Raw genomic sequence first — 21110 nt, forward strand, 5'->3', positions numbered from 1 at the left:
ACCGTTATATTATATGAAATCTCTCTCTCTCTCTCTCTCTCTCTCTCTCTCTCTCTCTCTCTCTCTCTATATATATATATATATATATATATATATATATATATATATATATATATATATATATATATATAGCTATCTCAGCTTTTAAATCTTGTCATGCAAAAGACATATCCATGAACATTCCTTTTAATCTTACGTCAAGAGCGATAATGATAGTAAAGGACAAGCAGAAACAAGAGCGAGGCCCCGATTAATTTTATAATGGGTCTAAGTTAATAGCGCTACAACTGTCACTTCAATATGGAATGGAGGGCCAAAAGGAGGGCCTACAAACTATGAGGGCCTAAGGCTATGACCTTATTAGCTTATATGTTAATCTGGCTCTGACAAGAACAGACACTCAACGAATTACATCAATATCTTCGCGGGCAAAACTACCCAGAGGAAATGATCAGCCAAGGAATACGGAAAGCGAAAAGAAATGGACCGATCAAGGGAGATAACCGCAAAAAGATGAGTCTATCATCAAACGAAATTCATTTAATGGTAACTTTCCGATCGTACGAACGTGTGAACAATTGCTTCAACGTAGTGATAAAATTATTGCCATGTCTTATTTGTAATTGTATTAAAAGTGTAGCCAGATGTCTGCGGTGGCTCAGTGGTAAACGTGCCGGACTCAAGGCCGAAATGGTGCAGGTTCGTACCCTACCATCGGACCAGCTTAGGTTATCTACCGTAGTTTTGTCGCTGGGCAGGGCACTTTACTCCAATTGCTCCTACACTAAAAATATATGTGTCGTTGTGCCGTAAAACACCAAACCAATACCAAACCAAAACCAATCAAATTTGGTACGAGTAGATGGAAAACATGTCCTGATAACATAGAAGAAAACTCCATTAAATGAAACAATGGCACGATACTTAAATATGTCACGGATTACAGAATAATGTCATTTATACATTGATGTGTGTGAAATGTTGCGCCGTTACATTGGTCAGGCAAAAAGGGAGCGAAGAAAGAGGATGACGGAACACCACAAACAAGAAAGAAAGCGTTCAGATTACACCGGACAACAAATTTTTACAAAAGTCATGTTACTGAAATAAAATTAGTCAATTCTTATCAATTTTTATGTGCTGAACACGAATATGACAGTCAAATTGCAAAATTGGCTCTAGTTTTTTTGTAATCTGCAAGAAATTAATGTTTACATAACGAAATGCATTCCAATAGTAAAAGGTCAACTGTAATAGCCTACCTATAAAAAATCAAGTCATTGACTACATCTTAGATTTCTTCGCCTGTCTCTTGTACAGCTGTTCGGGAGCATCTCTGAGGAGTGTCCAGCAGTAGTCAGCCAGCATTGTAGTGGACCATTTTCCCTGGTATCTTTGTTCCATTGTTGCGATATCTTGATGAAAACGTTCGCCGTGTTCATCACTAACAATACCACAGTTGCTAGGAAAGAAATCCAAATGGGAATGAAGGAAGTGAATCTTTAGAGACATATTGCAGCCAAGTTTCTTATACTTCATCAACATGTCTTCTACTAGTTCCTTATCGTTTTCTGCCCTAACATTTCCGAGGAAGTTTGTAGAAACTAGGCGAAAAGCATTCCATGCTTGTTTCGCGTCACCTTCCAGCAAGTTGTTGAACCGGTCATCTTTGAAAAGCTCTCGAATCTGAGGACCCACAAAAACTCCCTCTTTAATCTTTGCTTCGTTGAGTCGAGGGAATATTTCATGCAGGTATCGGAATGCTGGCAAAGTCCGGTCAATGGCTTTCACGAAGTTCTTCATCAAACCTAGTTTGATGTGAAGGGGTGGTAGCAAGATTTTCTGAGCCTCAACCAGAGCTGGGTGTTGGATATTCTTCTCTCCAATGGCTACATTCTGCCTGTGAGTCCATTCCTTCCTCATGTAGTGCATTTCCCTTGCTCGGCTATCCCACTCGCATAAGAAACACATGTATTTTGTATATCCTTGCTGCAGTCCCATTAAAAGGGCAACTACCTTCAAATCACCACAGAGGTGCCAGCTGTACTTGTTATACTCAATGGAATTCAGTAGCTGCCTTAAGTTATCGTATGTCTCTTTCATGGAATAGATGGAAGAATGTTTCCATTGTGCAAAAGCACAGCCTTGAGACTCAGTTTCGAAGAGTCCACAAATAGTCTCCATTCTTGTGGGTCATGAGTGATTTTTAAAGCATTCATGAGGCCCTCAATATCGGAACAGAATATCAGATTACTTTCCTTTCTGAAGAAAGGCTCCAATTGCTGGTGGCGCTTTCGATATGCAGTAATTGTGACATCTTCTTCTAGAAGATTCCATTGTTGGAGTCTTGATCCTAGCAATTCTGCCTTGTTCTTTGATAAGTCCAAATCACGAATCAGGTCATTTAGTTCTTCCTGTGTTATTCTGTGTGGGGTTGATGATGCACCACAGTGAAAATCTGGATCACTGCATGCTGATGGACCAGGAGAAGAACAGGTCGACTCACCTTTGTCTTCGTCAGATGAATCAAGAGAATATTCTGCTGGAGGTTCTGGAATAGGAAGTCCCTCACCATGTGGAACTGGTCTCAATGCAGACGGAATGTTTGGGTAGACTATTCTCGACTTCTTTCGCTTCGTTATTCCGCCGGAAAGAGGAGGAACCAAGCAGAAGTAACAGTCATTTAGGTGGTTGCTTGGCTCTCTCCACACCACTGGGACTGCAAACGGCATTGATGACCTTTTGCAATTCAACCACTGTGAAAGCTGTGTTGTACATGTAGCACAGCATATATGCGGAGCCCAAGGCTTGTCTTGGTCACCAACCTTGCATCCGAAGTAAAGATGATATGCCTTCTTCACTTGAGAATTGATACTTTTCTTCTGGTTGGCAAATGTCACTTCCCCACAAATATAGCAAAAATTGTCCGCGGTATTAACACACTTTCGAGGCATTACTGTTCTTTATTGTACGTAAATGGATAAAATAATAAGTTTTATGTAACAGTAGCTTGAACTGTCTCGCACAACGTCTAAAATATTTTAAATGCTGAACCTATCTGATTGGGCTTTATATAGTACACTGCTTACGTCAGCTTCAGCAGCCGCCTGGCATTAGTATAATAGGCCTACACATGTATAGTACACTGCTGACGTCAACTTACTTCAACAGCCGCATGGCATTAGTATTGCATTGCATCAGAAAATGATGCAATCAACTGTGGATGATGTGAGCATGATGGTATTATGCAATGTTACATCATTATTCCGGATGTTGCTGCAGTCCTACTGGAGAAATTTACACAGTGAAACATAGAAAATGAGGTATATGAATATCTTCAAAACGAGAGCCAATACAAATTTTTCACGGTTATATTCGTGTTCGGCACACCAAAATACTACAGATTAGGGCCTTTTCAAGTCAGTAATGATTTCACTGTTGACCAGTGTTATTAGAATTTAATGAACATCTGCATAATTGTTCATGAGGAAACTTAAAATTATTTTTATTATATAAATTAATTCCTGATCTGATAATGCATATTTAAGAGAAGAAAAGAAACTTTATTTCACACGCACTCTACAACTAGCTTTTAATAGTTCTAACAAATTATTCGGAAAAAATAAAATGGGAGGCTTTGTGCATTATATCAATACACCAATATATTTTCAAAACATGACCGTAGGAAACATATTGGTTCCTTTAATTTTTATGGATCACTTTTTACACTGTAACAATAAATTAATGCTCTACGACAAACGGTATTTATTTTTTCGAAAAAAAGACCCTCTTGCTTTACTATAGTAATAAAAATATGTAAGTAGCATTTCTTTGTTTCAAACCAATTATAACCATATTTGAAAAGCGATGGAGAAATCAGGCATTGATGATTGTTGATTGCAAAACAAAAGAATTTGATAATCGAAATTTGGGTGAAGTGGCTGTTACCAAATTAGACTGAAGTAAAGGCTAAATATTCATGTATTAAACAATGAATGCAGAAATGAACAAAATAAAGAACGAAAATCCTTTGAAACCAACTCACAAGCATTATAATACTTTTTGTTTAAAGATGTTACGCTTTGAAATCTGACGGATGAGCCGCCTCTGTGATGTTTCTACAGTATTTGAACCGAAACAACGTTTACTGTATCAATCTGCGCAAAAAAGTGTTAATGAAAATACAGATCCCCACATTGTCATTAAAAACATTCAATAATTTAACAAAACTGAAACCATATATCTTCTAGGTAAATTTTTGAAAAGGTCACTGTCCTAAAATTATCAACTTCTTTGTCTCAATGTAGTAATACAGGAGTTAGCGCAGGATGAAGAAATAATCCATTGGAATTAAGGGGTTTGCCGTAAAATATATACAATAAAACGAAACTCTATATTTGTTTCAGTAGATATCAGGACAGTCAAGTGAAAATATTTTGCATTATTACTCGTAGCTTTGCCATTTGTGACAAGACAATGTTTCCCACATCACTTGTTAAATATTTTCTTAAATCTACTCAAAGAGACAGAGGTATCCTCTATGTGTTATGTATATTTAATACGCATTGTTTGTTAGTTTTTTTTTAAAATTTGTATTTTTTCATGATTATGTTGTAGTTTATGTAAATTTGTATTTTTTAGCTGACCTTGTTTAAAACCAGGATAGTTTTGTAAACAACATTGGTTTGAGTCAAGTACATTGTATTTACCATGTTCTGTATTATAATTTTAGTAACAGACTTTCTAATTCTAACTACGATTCTATCTTGTATACTTTTGGAACCTTCCAGAATGAAATTTTCCATTAGGTTAGAGTATTTTTTTTATAGAAAATGCAAATTGTGACCTAGGTCAAGTATAGGAGTATAAAGTCTTGTTTACTGGAAACATTAATTATTCCTGTAATAACACCTGATACAGAAAACTGTCTTATTGTTGGGTCCAATGTTCGATTTTGGGCTGGAATCAATGAATACAAAATTTATTTATTTACTAGAGATAAAAGTTGTTCATCTGAAACAATATTCTTGGAAACAAAGGCTTGGATTTATAGTGAAATTCAAACAAGGATATATTCTTGGATATAGTCATTGTGATACAACAAAAGACTGTCGGCACATCATCGCTATTCAGGCCATCATAAGCACATCAACACTTCCAGCACTGGATTTCTTTTGGGAATACCAATAAAGGTTATTAAAAACTTGAATTATTAGAACTTGTGTTAGAGATTGTACGATTATTTTGGATTTAATTCGCAATACCGTAAGTTATTTTTAAAAATATTTTCAAATTTTATTTTAGGGAAATAAACTGTTTGTTAGAATTTATAAAACTTAGTTTTTGCTCTTTTCTGTTACTTTGTTTAAGACCATGGAATAGTAATATGTGTATCCACCTGAGGAGCATCCATCGCGATGATGTGAACATGCTTTGAGGAATATACATCAAATATTAAAGAAACACTTAAAAAGCTCCATCAGTCACAGCGAGTAAAACACATTGTCTCAAATCTACCTCATATCTTTCAAGCGAGATAAGAACCTATGGGACATTTTAGTCCACAAGAAACCGATAAACAATTTCATCTCGAAGAAGGAAATGGATGAATATTCTGGGGGGAATGATTCTGCCATATCCGTTGTTAATCAGTAGTATTTATTGGGTCTTTTTTGCGAAAAGCGTAGAAATTAGGACTTGTGTTAGGCTTTGTAAAATATAACATGAAAGTATGATAATCCTGCTGCAAAGAATACAAATGCCTTCTCCAAATATTATTATTTACTGGCAGGTATTGCGAAAGTGGTACAAAAATTGTATATGTTGGTAAAATAATCATTTTGGATTAAAAGTCCAAACACTGTCTATCTAACAGGACTAAATTCTCAGTGTGTACTGCATACAAATTTCCAGCGAAAGTTATGTGTAACTTATGTTCATGTTTTGACGCTAGATTGTTTTTGGTGATGTCACCTTTCTCTTGTTGACATACAGTACATAATCCACTGGTGAAGGTGAATTAGCCAAATGGCGTAGAATCAAAGACACACACTTATGGATGGATGGATGGGTGGATAGATCCAAGGCGACAAATTGAACAGGCTGCATGCGTCCTCTTCTAAACAGTATACAAAACTGAATTAGGAGCCGCAATGGCCCCCAGTGGTCAAGACCGAAAGGGTACGGGTTCGAATCCTACCATCAAACCAGCCTATGACAGCTACCGTGAAGTGTCCTTGGGCAGGGCAATAAAAATAAACCAAAGAAACAAAAAGCTAAATTTGTTACGTGTAATGCAGAGATCGTTACAAACATTAGAACCTTGATATCGTCATCATTTGACATAGCGATTCCTTGAAACGAAGCTGGTTTCTCAATACAGTTCACTCACTCTCTCTACTCCCGATGTTTTGGTTATCGATCGTCAGTCTAATGTTTCATGGAAAATGATGACAGTCAAGTTTAAAATGTAAATAAGATATCAGGGTTGGACTAAAATAAGCAAAATAAGCATTCAGCTGATTTAGACCCTCTGAAAAGGTAAGAATAATATCACAGACTAAAATTAGAGCTCGACGAACAACAATGTGTACAGTGAGATCTGGTTTTGTCGCATTTACTGCTCAAAAGTCATGCGGATAGTAAAAATGTATTATTTCGTTTGTACGGCTCAAAGTGAGCGCTGTTTTTTTTTTTTGTTTTGTGCTTCTACGACTAAAAAACAATGTATAAAATGAGCTCCGGTTCAAAGGCATTGTAGGAAGTAGTTCTAAGACAATTTGCAATCAAGAAAAAAACTGCCACATGTTGTACACAATCAATACTTAAGATTTTAGATTTAAAAAACAGCAGTAATTTCAAATAGGTGTTAAAATGAACACTTAGTTCAGATACCAGAAAAGAAGAGCTGTTTGTATTCTGACTAGAACGACAGAGGAGACGTAAAATCAGGGCAAGACTAATGGTTTCACATTTTTGCACAAGTGACTTAAAGCTCAAGAGCTTCCAGTGACAGGTGTGACATGCAAATGTGATTCAGATTTAAGGCAGGCTTTATGACATCAACAGAACCATAAAATGTAATATCCAGAATTAATTACTTACAGAAACAAAATCATCAATAATGTATTTACTTGTATTAAAAGCTATTTTAAGTTACGCGTGTCATTTTAAGACGTATTATCAAACGATTTTACGTCAGCGTTGGTTTCAAAATAAATACGCTGTTCGGTCCCCACAAAATATGTCGTAAATAATTAGCTTCAGACAGTTTGCAAATTTTCCGAACAAACCGATTCATCGAATCACGTGAACATTGAGCAATGGAGTAAACACTGTGATCTGTACTTCGTTACGTCCTGTAAATGGACATTTATGACTATAAAAAGAAAAGGGCGTCACGGTGACATGAATAATATCTCACTTCTCTCAAGCTGACCATGCTACACACAGACAGACAGACACACACACACACGCACACACACACACACACACATTACTTTACTAAATCATTTATAGATAAGAAACAAATAAAATGTTGTCATAGCGTTTTACTGAGTATCAAATTCTGTCTAAATTCCGACCAAGAGGGTCATATTACAATAGCAGCCCTGGGTGACAAAACTAGTTCAGCGGACCCAATACTTTAAACATTATTTTGACGTAAGGTCAAATCTTCAACTTATTTCAGCATGATCATGATTTCTGCTACATTAAATATAAGTTTCGTACTGGAAATGTTTATAGAAAACAGGCCCTATAATATGGCTACCTCCGCGTTAGTTCGTCAGTGCCACCTAATGAGGTTATTTCTTTTTTTTAAAAAAAAAACAAAACATTTTGTCCTTTAACGGCACATATAACACATTACTGGCTATATCATGCCAAGGAAATGGTAGCTATGTGTCTTTCTAAAATACACAGAGGCAGCCGGGGGTATTGAACCTGCGACTATTGCATTATAAACCTGGGCTACTACGGCTCACCTCTCCTAATGCGAAGACTGAGACTGGACAGAGGAATTAATTAGGTATGTAAATTAAGCAAGTAAGTATATCTGCATGTACGGAAAAAACGACGTTGTTTTTCTGAGTGTGTAAATTTCAGCTCTTCACAAGGATATATGATAAAGTACACAAATACACTTTTCTTAATTAATCCAGACTTCGGTGACAAATTTTTTATTGCTATTGATTTCTATAATTTCTTTCAAAAATTGTGTATAACACGATCTCAGTGTAACACAATTGATAAAATATTGCAAACAAGAAGCTGTAAATGACATAAACTAACATCTATGAAAACATCTGACAAGTAAACTACCAGCATTTCCATGTCGATGATGCATTCCCCATTCCTGATCTAGAATAGTCTTCAATCAACTGTAACATTTCGGCAAACCTTGGACTCATACCTCCAATGAATTCAGTACGCAGCTTTCGTCTTGAAACTAATTTTCTCTCTGCAGAATATCTAAATCTCCTGGTTCAATCTTAACACCAATTAAAACTAATTTTCACCATACGTAATATCTAACCCCACTTGATTAAATTTTAACACCAATTTAAACTAATTTGTCCGTGAGGGATATCAAGACGCTTGGTTCAATCTAAAACATGTTAAACTGGTTTTTTTTTCCACGTGAGATATCTAGTCACATTTTATTTGATCTTAACATAATTTGAAATTTATTTTCTCCACATATTTACACTTGGTTCAACCAAAACAGCATTTTAGGTACATCACTCTTCTGACCTGTCAATTCGGCGGAATACATTATAAAATGAAAGACGAATAAATTGGTCACATTATAGTGAAAATTCATTTATCCTTCATGACTAATTAATTGGTTACAGGCCATTGTGGCCTCGTTTCATTACATTTTTTCCATGAATAAACATGATCTTATAAAGCAACTTAATCAAGGTACTTGTATCGCAGAGGTGTGATAGCGTTAGGACATCGGACCTCTGGAGACCCCAAAGGTAGAGCATAATTCTGTGCCAATCCGCTATCAAACGAGGCGCGATACAAGCACCCAAAACAAGTTACTTTAAACCTTCATCACATAATAAATAGACAAGCTTTCATGTTGTTTCTGTTGTTCAGGTATTTTAATTCAGTGGCATATGAAGAAATTCTGTCCTCCCCCAATTCAACGGTCCCCTCACAATAAAGACAGTTATTTGATAGGAAAATTGCGCCACCGACGCCACTGAAGTTACAAGGTTTGCTTGGGCTGTTGCCACGCCACTGTTTTGATTATATCGATCTACTCCATTTACGCGACATTTGTACAGACGTCGTTCTAGACGGCAAGGAAATCTAAATCTGATCAGAAAGGAACCTAATACAAGGTATCATATCTGCCTTGGGAAAAGTAGCTTTTATGACGAGTTATACAATAATGACTGTGTAATGAAGAACAATACAAATCAACGTAAAAGATAAACATTTACGTTTGTCGCAATAGTTAAATTATGTCATTATATTCCTTGAAATTCACCACGGCTATTACGCACAGAAGGAGAGTAAGAGGATTTTACTTGATTAATCTTGATTATCTAGTATTTCATTATATTTTGTGAATTTTTTTAAAGATAAACAATGATATTAAAAGATTTAAACTAAGTCATATATATATATATATATATATATATATATATATATATATATATATATATATATATATATATATATATATATATATATATATATATCAGTATTTCGTACCTTTCAGCTGTCAGCTGGAGACACTGGTACATTATTGGTTCTTGTACATGTGGAAAAAGAAAGTCTTGAACATCATCCATGGTTACATACCGACGACCAAACGACTTTGAAAGACTACCTTGTGCATGATTAGCTAAATTGAAGCCATACTGAGGAAGCTGGAACATACATATGTTAGGGCAGATGCTGTCTAATCTCTAAGCAAATGCCAGCGATTTTCAAGAGTTCAACAACAGATCGTGTCATTAAAAACGTAAATGATGTGCGGACGCACAAGATTTGTCCCAACCATTCCGCTAGTTAAACACAAAGAATTCATAATTACAAAACCGTATCAGAAACAGAGAATTATTCAGTCATTTGAGTTCGGCCAGAACACTTTTCCAGTACTTCAGATTTGACTCCATGTACAGCAGTTCAGGGTGAATATTGTGCTGACTTCCTGCTAATCCATCTACGTATCGATCTACACACCCACCCTCCCTCTTACAGTGACAACGCATAAAGACATACAATAAAAAAAGAATACTGTTGCCTACGATATCAAAGTAGAGGCAAGCTGATAGAAACAAAAGATTGATCTTGTTCATTATGAATGATTTCTTAGAAGAAAACTTATTGTTTTTAAAACCTGCGTGACAATCCATTATCATTGTCCATCCTTTAGAAGCCAGATATGACTTGGTTAAAAATACAGGCTTTGAATAACCTTGAGTGACATTCAGCAATATAAACATATTTCGTATATCAATAATTGCGTTCAACAGTCATTACATATGGGACATCACATGAAAAGAATGCAGCATGCCGACCACACATATAATTCTAATACTCATTCAGATGTACAGTACATATTTTAGTGTGTCTGTCTGTACGTGTGATTTAGATTTTTAACGTAGCTTAAATAATTTTAGTCATATCGCTACAGTGTCTGCAATGTGGTAGTTTATAGTCATGTTTGGAAATGTGACATCATGCCTCCGACATGTAGCATCATTTCCCACCCAGCCACGTTATCTTGATATCAGGACGACCAATCTTAACATTAACCTCTAGCCAAGAGAGGCAGCTGTTAGTACCATTTTTAAAAGTCTTTGGTATGACTCGGCTGGAGTTCAAACCCGCCACTTCCCGCATCCGAGGCGGACTCTCTAACTACTTAGGCTACCGAAGCGGTCCAGTACAGAGTTACCATGCTGAGGATAATATATCACAATAAACAATTTAAGCCATTACTGTCATTACACACACACACACACACACACATATATATATATATATATATATATATATATATATATATATATATATATATATATATATATATATATATAACACTATTAGTAAAACATAACATGCAGGAACCAATGACCTTCTTTGCTTTTTAAAGGTGTTGTAGTAACAGAGGTTCATCCATTCATTAAGTTTCATGACTTGAGAATCAACAACACACAATTAATTAACCTTTAGCACCAAACTTCAGCTAGGTCACTGATTAATTAAATATTGGTTCCAGAGATCTCTTTTTGCAACAAAGATATAAAACTTATCCAGGTGCATCTACTTACCGAGCTGAATGATTCTAGGTAGGAAGGTATGTATATAATATGCCAAAAACTCTCGTGGTCATGAACCAAATGCCATAACTTTACAGTCACCTGTGACAAGAATCTTAAAACATAGATATATTTTTTTTAATTAAAGCGTTATATGCAGATTAAACTACAGTTTCTCCTATGAAATTTACCCCAACCAAAGTTCTAACATTCGCCATTAAAATGAATAGTAAGATGTTCAAAGCCAGTAAGAGACGAAATATAGGTCACGACAAGTATCTTTACAGTGCCGGGGAAGTGAATATCAATCAAACAGTTTAAATCATGTCAGCGAACATTAAAAGCGTGGCATACTGACCTACTACTAATATGAGGGAATAGTGTTTATCAAAATATAACCCAAGTGTAACGATTCTATATACAATAGTATGTACATAACAGGGACAAAACCCATGCAGACATGAGCAATACATGCAAAACATTAGTCAAAGACAGTAAAGTTTGAAAAATAGATCAAGGTGACCTTTTTTATATGGGTGCAGGACTAAAAGCATACCATCATTTATTTTCATGACAAAAGCATGAAAAATAGAAAACAACAAATTGAGCCAAAGTCAGTTAAATGTGAAAAATGGATCACAACAACCTATTTTAAGATGAGGGTGTATTACTTATCAAGCTGTATCCTCTCCTTAAATTTCATGATTCCAGGTATAACAGTTTTGAGACAGTAAAACAAAGCAAAGGCTTAGCATAAACCAGTAAAATGGGCAATGTATGTCACAATGACCAAATTTTACTAAACACCTAACTGGCAATGAGCTAAACACAAAAACTTATAACATCCCCCGTTGTTCGAGAACCTTATTTTTTATTTTCACTATATCATCGTTGTGTTTTTTTGTGTACTTTTATCGCTCGTTGGTTAAAAACTGTGGCGTTGCATAGCCTCACAGTGCTGGTGCGTTGTGAAATCCACAATCAATCAATCAACCAACGAGGTCATGAGCTAAATGCGAAACTTAATATAAGCCTGTAAAATCTGAAATGTAGGTCACAGTGACCTTTTATTACAAGGGTGTGGTACTAATAGAGATGATACAACTACGTTTGACAATTCTAGCATGAACAGTGCTGGAGACTGACTCCAAGTTAGCGAAGCCTGAAATATGAATCAAAGTGATCTACTTTTGTGACTAGGTTGTATTACTCAAGAAGATGCACCCCATCACCAAGTTTCAAAAATCTTGGTGTAACAGTACGTATACTGTGTGCAAAGGAATCTTTATTTAACCATGAGCTACACGATAAAACATAACATACGTCAGTAAATCTTAAATGTAGGTCTCAGCGACATTTTTAACTAAAGTCAGTGAAGTGTGAAAAATAGATGACAGTGACCTACATTTTTAATGATTGCGTTTTACGCATTAAAATGTATCTCCTTACCCTAAACTAGAAAGAAAGAATGGGTGTTAGTGATAGCGCTCATATGTATTTTATTTCATCTGCGCAGACGCGGACGCCGAAGTAGTACAACAACTTACCGCTACCTGTTTGGAGTGAGCTAAACGTCATGCTATAAAATAATAAGAAAACATGGTCACTATATCGATTCAAAAACCTTCCTCTTCTTTTCATAATGCATTTTTCCTCATTTGTATAATTTCTTCTTTAGTATATCCTTTTTGGCAGGTATCTTCCCTAACACAAGACACAAGAACTCAATGCTTCATTCTGATAATTTTTTCTTTCTGGATAAGACATCTATCTGTATGTTAAAACGTTTAAACTGAAACAAAATTAAATTATACACGTCGTCGATGGGAATTTTCTTACCGCTTTAGCAAACTGTCCTCAACGACATTTTGTTCCTCAAGCTGTTGAATTCGTTCCTTTTGCTTCTCTGGCTGCTTATAGCCACTTGCTGCAATGTATGGTTATGTCTTTACTGCTCTCAACGCTCTGAACTCTTCTAGAGTGTTGGGATAATTGCCTTTAACACGACGTAGTTACACTCCACATATCCCTAGAGTGTTGAGATAATTGCCTTTAACACGACATAGTTACACTCCACTTATCCCTAGATGTCTGAGGGCAAGAAGAGCTTTGTCAGGCATTTTTATTACATTAGAATGAAATATCAAATGATAAATGTCACATATAGAAACTGATTACCATATAAAAGTAGATTAAGTAACATTCTAATTTCGTGTAGTGTTACTTCTGTTAATAAATAATAATAGCATGAAATAGCTTGTATTAAAAAAAAAATGAATCAGTGTGTAACATTTGTTTGCTAGATAGCACAAATTACGAAGTACCTCTGCAAGAATAATTAGTGTAAGAAATAAACATCCAAAGACTTTCCGTACAATGAATTTATAAATGAAGATGGTTGAGGATGCTGGTTTTTATTTCTATCAAGATAAGCTACAGTAAAAGGTTAAGTATTCTGTGCATGACATGTAATGAATAAAGTCGAGTTCGAAAAAAGCAATGATTGTTGAAAAAAACCCGAAAGAGAGTTTGCCATTTTTATTTTAAATTTCGAGACAAGAATATAATCAAAAATTTAAATATGAATGTGAAACACTGGACACATTTTATAAGAGATCAACATTCCAGATTTGAAAAATGTGGAAAACTCAGAATAAATATATGCATATTTTCTTTATAACCATTTAAAGTTAAGATTCCATCTGACAGTCTTTGAAACAATGAAGATTTATGACGTAAATATAATGAAGAAATGTTCAATATGTAAATACAAAGGATCTATGTAAGTACCAAAGATGAAAAATGATGGAAACTAAGAATTTCCATTCCAAGACTGAATAAAAGATAGCGTAAATGTGACAGAATAATTAGTAGAGTTCAATATTAAAGGCTAAAAAGGTAACAGAAGTTCCCGAGAAGGAGACAAATTGAAGAGAATCTGAATCAACGAGGGAGAGAAGGAGGAATTGAGAATGTTGAAATGTGCTGCTCAATATATCCAGTGATGAAAGTGAATACAGATTAATAATACAGATTAAGGATACAGATTAAGGATACAGATTAAGGTTAGATATTAAGGATACAGATTAAAGATAGAGATTAAGGATACAAGATTAAGGTTACATATTAAGGATACAGATTAAGGATACAGATTAGGGAACAGATTAAGGTTAGATATTAAGGACACAGATTAAGGATACATATTAAGGTTACAGATTAAGGATACAGATTAAGGTTACAGATTAAGGATACAGATTAAGGATACAGATTAAGGTTACAGATTAAGGATACAGATTAAGGTTAGAGATTAAGGATACAGATTAAGGATACATATTAAGGTTAGATATTAAGTATACAGATTAAGGATACAGATTAAGGTTACAGATTAAGGATACAGATTAAGGTTAGATATTAAGGATACAGATTAAGGTTAGAGATTAAGGATACAGATGAAGGATACAGATTAAGGATACAGATTAAGGTTAGATAGTAAGGATACAGATTAAGGTTACAAATTTAGGATACAGATTAAGGATACAGATTAAGGATACAGATTAAGAATACAGATTAAGGATACAGATTAAGGATACAGATTAAGAATACAGATTAAGGATACAGATTAAGGATAAAGCAGCTACTGAGAAAAACTTTTAATAATACTCATTTAGAAGTGGAAACGATCATAATCTCTGTAATTATTTCTAACAGACATGGCCACATGCAAAGACAATCACTAAGCAAACGATTTAAACATTTAATTTTGTAAAGGTGCGGCTAGTTCTCAAAACTAAATTAAAAAACGAATATTTACGGAGTCAGGTTTAGAGAAGAAAAAAGGTAAAGCTAAACTCTTCTTATACACGGATCCTTTTAGAGACATTGTGAATAAAGAGAAAACAAACAATAGATTGAATGCTGTTTCATCAGCTACCAACTGAATTCGAAAACGAAAATATATCTGGTTGAGCCAAATGAGTTTTAACAAATTCGTGGCTAAATGTATTGCTTGTTGACAGTAAGACCCATCAAACGATATCTCTAATGCGGTTACCTGACTGTGTGAATAACAAAAAAACAAAACATCCATTACGTTACCAATACTGACAAGCCATGATATGTTTACGCACTCGAGTTGATTCTAAACGCACGCAAGCCTACAGAGTACAAAGTCCAAAAGCATTTAGGACATAAGCATGTTAGTCCGATTAGAGAGAAGGAAAGGGATCACGACGTTGGTGTCTTGATTCTTTGGACAAATTTCATTAGGCAGATATAAAGATTTATCTCAGCTGGAATTAATTCCAAGAGATAAACACAAACAAAAAAAGGATATAAAAGCAAGATATATTTTGAACACTACTATGAATAGAAAAGAATAGACAAACATGTTATAGAACAAAGTAGCAAATACGTTTCACATTACGTAAGATGATAGTTCAGTCATTAAGATGAAATATTATTAGCATCATCTCAAACGTTTCACTTGCGATCTGGAATCATCCTAAAATTGGAAGGATGAACAATAGCAAAGATGGATGTTGGAGAGTATAAAATATGTTGAAGAGTATAAAATATGTTGAATAGTATAAAATATGTTGGAGAGTATAAAATATATTCCCTCAGGATATTGCATATTTCATGAAAGTAATTTGCAAATCTTGTGAACGAACTGTTAACAGAGGAGCTTTTTGTATTCAAACGTTATATCAAGCTAGTACACAACGATCTGAATTCAATGATTGCAAATCATATGGCCTTTAGTTAAGAAACAAAAGCAAATAATTTTGATTCAACCAAGAAACAAACTATTAAAAGACAAGGCACAATGGGAACATTACGCAACATTTCCAATTCAACAAATTAAGTGCTCTTCACGACTGCTACGTTACGAGAAAGATCCAGACAATGTGTGACATTTTTCGAAAGTTCTGCAATGTCTGTATCAAACATTTCAGAAACGAACAGAAGACACTAAAACGAACTGTGCCTAAATTATTTAGCACATTGTAAAATATATTAATCACACTTCTGTACATAATTGAAGTCTAAAATTGTATTAGCAGTTGAGGCTACAATTGGCCAAATACACTGGCTTATTCGTTTCATCCAGCAACATTAGCCTAAGACATATACCTAGGTCGATACTTCATTGAAGCATAAAGCTTCAAACGATTTTGAATGACTCTTTCATATAAATAAATAACATCCTATTAAACAAAACACAAAATAAACAATTCTGAAAAAAAATTGTACAAATTAAAAATATATATTTGATTGCAGAAAGACATATCGAGTTCTACTAGAGCTAACTAAAAAACAAATACAATTATCAGATTACTTCTAAACGGTACTCGTTCACTTTTTAAAGGTGTTGAAACTAACAGTTTTTTATACTGATGTGAGCGAAAACAGTTTTATGATACAGGTGATCATCGCAAGGGCAGGCAACATCTTTGGTATACGACAAATGAACATAACGTTGTTGGTTTATTCAAGGTTGAACTAAACGATACACCAGTAAAAGGAGTTTGCAGGTTTAAGGTCAAAACTGCATTAATTCAAAACTAATCATGAAGTTAAGAAAGTCTGAAAATATATCAAGAAATGAGCAGTTAAAGAAAATCTAATATTCGATGTGTACAGCAACTGACTATTTAATCAAGGAAACATATATTAACACATAAGGTTGCTTACACCGTACGGTCATTGTATGTATTCGCATCAAAATGGAGAAAGTGGCAATATCGTGCGCTGATTATACGCGTTTCGGGGTTGATAGCTAAAATATATTACCTTCGGGTAAACGAATTAATTTAAACAAATCACATCTTTAAAATAATTAAGTGCGAATGTCACACATAATAGATGCATCTGTTGTTAAAGTATGTGTTGGTCTGGTATCTCTCTATTAAAAATGTGTCATTACTAAATCACTACGACTGTCATTAGTTTTAAAGTATGTGTTGTTCTGGTATCTCTCTATTAAAAATGTCATTACTCAATCATTGGCATTAGTGCTTAAGGTATTCTCAGAGCTTGACAAAGACAGAAACATACGAAAAGCTTGTACAAATGTTGCTGTTCCAAACACCATTTGCTACAAAACCATGAAAGAGTATCGTATTCCTTGGCCGTACAGGTATGAAAACATTAGCTACACAGAAAAGAGAAGTAAAAACAAATTTTACAGAAGAGGTTTCAATCAAGTACAAGTACTGTTTCTGGTATGAATACAGTTCCTGAGTTCCATGTACATAAGATTGCAACATTTAGACTAAAACACCACCATCGAGTGGAGGCCAACAATCTTATAACACTGGAGAAGGTTCATTTAAGCCATGCATGTATTTAAATATATCGAATGTAACGCAATTAGAATAATTAATGAAATTGAAACTTCAAATATAGCTAAGCGTCTCTGTGAGAATGTCTTAGCTGGCGTATCAAATAACAATAATTTGTTTCGCATCGTAGAATAAAAAGAATGACTGGAGTACACTATGTTGATGATGGAACACAAATACACAAATACAAACCTAGCCAACGACGGAATATCGAGATTATTTTAATAAGCATGCATTTGAAGTATTAGGTGATGCTCTTTAAGCAATCAATCGAGTAACAAGAAAAAATCGAGGATAAGATAGAAGCGAAAAAGCAGCAAATACATTGTTTGATCGAAAAATTGTTGAGAAAAAAGTTTTTAAAAGACCAGAAAAACGTTAATGAACCAACAAATGAAATAAATAAAGAATATATATTAAGGTATACCAAGCAATACATACATAGATTATTGCTGCCACAGTAAATAGTAGGTATCAGAAAATGTTTATCTTTCTCTAGACAAATCAACAACAAGGATTTCAGATTTTGATGGGGGTAACTGATGAGTTAAAATAGGATTAAGCACCGAGTTTTGTCAATGATGCATTGTACCCACTGATTAAAATATTTTTCCCTTACATCGTTCTACTCAAAACGCTCATGGAGGTTTACCTTGATTTGTCAGCGTCGATTTCGTCGTTTCATCCAACATCGATTTTATCGTTTCATACAAAAGGTTGTTAAACAAAATTTGTGATTTCAGATTGGACCAGCATAAAAAACATTTTAAATAGAAATTATAAAACTTGTTGTGTTGCTAGGTTTCTCTCAGTGGACCAAAGAATTCACAATTGCTACTGGCTTTTAACCTTATAAAATTGTGACTTGTGTATATTTTCTTTCTTTATCCTACTATCGATTTTTTGGCGCATATTTTTGTCTATTTACCATACTATTTTCTGGAGCTGTTGTTGACAAAACTTTGTGTCATGCATATACGGTTGGTAGTTTATAATGCAGACAAAGTCATACAGAAGTGACGAGTTACAGAGAAGTTGCTATTGTTCTAAATCGTGTCAGTTTTCATTTTCTGCAGTTTGATTAATTTACATTTCGTTTTTATGTTGTAAAACGAAGCTGCAACAACAATAATATTTTTGCAATTCATTCAGTTTTCGAGCGCATTTTACAAGTTAAAAAAGTCAAAACAAACCTGATAGAAAATGCGATAGAAATATATGGCACATTTTCTATCTAAGATCAATATAAAAAGAGACAAAAATTATTAGGAGTATAATCAAGGTATATTATTCAATGCATGAAACCAAACACTATTAAGTCTTCTTCTATTGCCCTGATTCTTCTGTTAAGTAATAATCATTCGTGTAATTTGACAATGCATAATTTGATAAATCTGTTACTATCATAGAACATAACAAAACGGCTCAACAGAACGAACATTTTGTGACTCTTTTATTATTAGCTCGAACTACTTTTCTAATGATTCTATTCTTAATTTTTACAAATTGCTGAATTCACTGTACATAATTTGATCCATCTGCCACTGTCACAACACATACATATCAAAACGGCTAAATAGAAAGAATAGTGTATGCCTTTGATCTTATCGTGTCAGGCTATTTATCTGAAGTGTTTATTGGTATTACGTTCCACTTATCTTGTATTATGTCTTTGTAGAATTTCTCGATGCCGTATTGATCTATTTTCATACAATTTTTATTAATGAAACCTCTGAAAATTTTCATATCATAATTATATTCATATGTTTGCAATATTTCTCGTTTCAAATGCAATTATTGTGTTGTTTTGTATTTTCTTACAATAAAAAGCCACCCAAAAAAAACGATCTGGATTTCAAAATGATGGACAGGAAAGCCGATCATTGACATCTTACTTCCGGTTGCTAATACGGCTTGCTTTCAATGAACCCGTGGCAAGATTCTGTTTTGGTGAATATTAAAAATGCTTTGGTTGTTAGTTTAATGTACAAACAAACAAAATCCCTGACATCTAATTGCGTTTATTGCTTTTTCTTTGAGATCTTGAACAGTTAAACAGCAGAGAAATGTTCCATTTACGAAACACAAAAAAATAGTGTTAATAAAACTATTGAATTTAGGATTGTTAACAGCAATTAACGCAAAGGAACACTATAAGGAGTATAAATATTTTACCGAATAAATCAGGCTATTTAGCGAAATTCGAGTGATGTCAATATGTTGATATTACATGATGCTGTCTTTTGGCGAGGTCAATGCATGTTTATATTGGTTTATTTATTTATAGCAATATTTGCAACGTATGAGGCTAAGGCAAATATCGGTTTTATCATTTTTCTTGAATTACGAATTGATGAATAATAAAGCTGTTATTATTTTAATATTTTCCTATTCATTATTTTGGCAGTTATCGGGTATTCTGTTTGTGTACAGGATTTGAAGAGACGGAAAACATTCGATATAATTTATGTCTCCACGGTAACGGAAGTTAGGAAAAAGCCACAAGTAATAGCTTTCATTTTCGTCAAATTCTTTTTTCTAGGTGCTAAACTGAATTCAGACAGTGAAACTTATTAGTCAATGTCTAGAGGCTGTGTTTCTGTTGTTTTAATACTAGGGTAATGAAGGATGACAAAAGTGTACAATCAGTCACTACGGATTGCAAATGTTTTTATCGAAATCGAATTATGTAACCTATTTTTCGTGGTAGAGTGTTCTTAAGCAGGTCAATGCACAAACAAAGCTGTGTGACTTCGCAGCCATTATTGCCAGTGAAACCGAGGCCTAAGAATAGACTTACGTAAAGTCACTGAGGCCTGAAATGTCGCGTGATATATAGGTCACGGAAACCTCATTCTAATAAGGTGTAGTTTTTCTCACCAAAACACATCCACATAAAACGTTGTACAACTCTGCAAGTATCACAGTGTGATAAACTAACCTAAACGTAAAACGTACCTAAGCTGTGAACAAGGATAACACAATATACTCCATTCACATTTGAAGGGAAGCACACAAAATATTTCGTAACAGAAAACAACATTTTTTCAACATCTTACATAAACAGTAATGGAATTCCTTTCCACTCCCCACAATACCCTCCTCCCATGAGAACGCCGGAATGAATGCATATCTAATATCAGGCAGCGTCATTTGGGAAAGGAAAATCAGTGCCTCTAACGATTGCTTGGTGTCTGGTTCATAACATCTGCCCTTTAAAACTTGATGCCCACCAACAGCAAAATGATCTGACCATATTGCAGCAAAGCTCAGTGTGAGTATAAAAAACAAGCACAATAAAATAACTTTATTCATGAACTATAAATGTGATGTCTGCAAACAAATGGTACTTTACTTATCGAAAAGCAGAAAATGTGGTCCAAGACAGCAAGTTGATGGACACACACATACACACAAACACACACATACACACACGCGGACAAAAACTGTAGGACTTCAACTTCCAGATAGACCTGAG

General features: G+C 34.4%; 1 protein-coding gene across 2 annotated transcripts in view; it reads right to left on the reverse strand.

The window, feature by feature from the left end:
• The window catches only part of LOC149807598 (uncharacterized), a 37279-nt gene that overhangs the window by 8378 nt on the left and 7791 nt on the right, over nt 1-21110 (reverse strand). The window lies entirely within an intron of this gene.

This window comes from Sinohyriopsis cumingii, chromosome 1, assembly GCF_028554795.1.
Source record: "Sinohyriopsis cumingii isolate HCF-2022 chromosome 1, ASM2855479v2, whole genome shotgun sequence".
Lineage (NCBI taxonomy): Eukaryota > Metazoa > Mollusca > Bivalvia > Unionida > Unionidae > Sinohyriopsis > Sinohyriopsis cumingii.